The following is a 453-nucleotide window of genomic DNA, read 5'->3' as shown; positions in this document are numbered from 1 at the left end:
GCCACCGTGAAAAGATGGGTAGCTGAATTTAAACGTGGTCGTACCAGCTTAGCTGATGATGAGCGTTCGGGACGGCCAATAACTACGACCACCACCGATAACATCGAGGAAATTCATCAAATGATAATGGACAATCGTCGAATTAAGATTAGGAAGACAGCAGAGGCTGTTGGCATATCAAAAGAACGTGTTTGTCATATATTGACTGAAGAATTAGGCATGCGTAAGTTAACCGCGCATTGGGTGCCGCGCTTGCTCACTCTGGATCAGAAACGCATTCGAATGAACATTTCTAAAGCCCTGTTGGAGCGGTTTAAGCGAAACGAGTCGGATTTTTTGCGTCGATTAATAAAGGTTGATGAAACTTGGGTCCACCACTTCACTCCAAACAGTGGACTGCGAAGGGTGAACCTGCTCCGAAGAAAGCGAAGACGGTTTTTTCGGCGGAAAAGG

The sequence above is a fragment of the Trachymyrmex cornetzi genome, unplaced genomic scaffold (assembly GCF_001594075.2).
Source record: "Trachymyrmex cornetzi isolate Tcor2-1 unplaced genomic scaffold, Tcor1.1 scaffold122, whole genome shotgun sequence".
Classification (NCBI taxonomy): Eukaryota; Metazoa; Arthropoda; class Insecta; order Hymenoptera; family Formicidae; genus Trachymyrmex; species Trachymyrmex cornetzi.
This window is presented reverse-complemented; position numbering follows the sequence as displayed.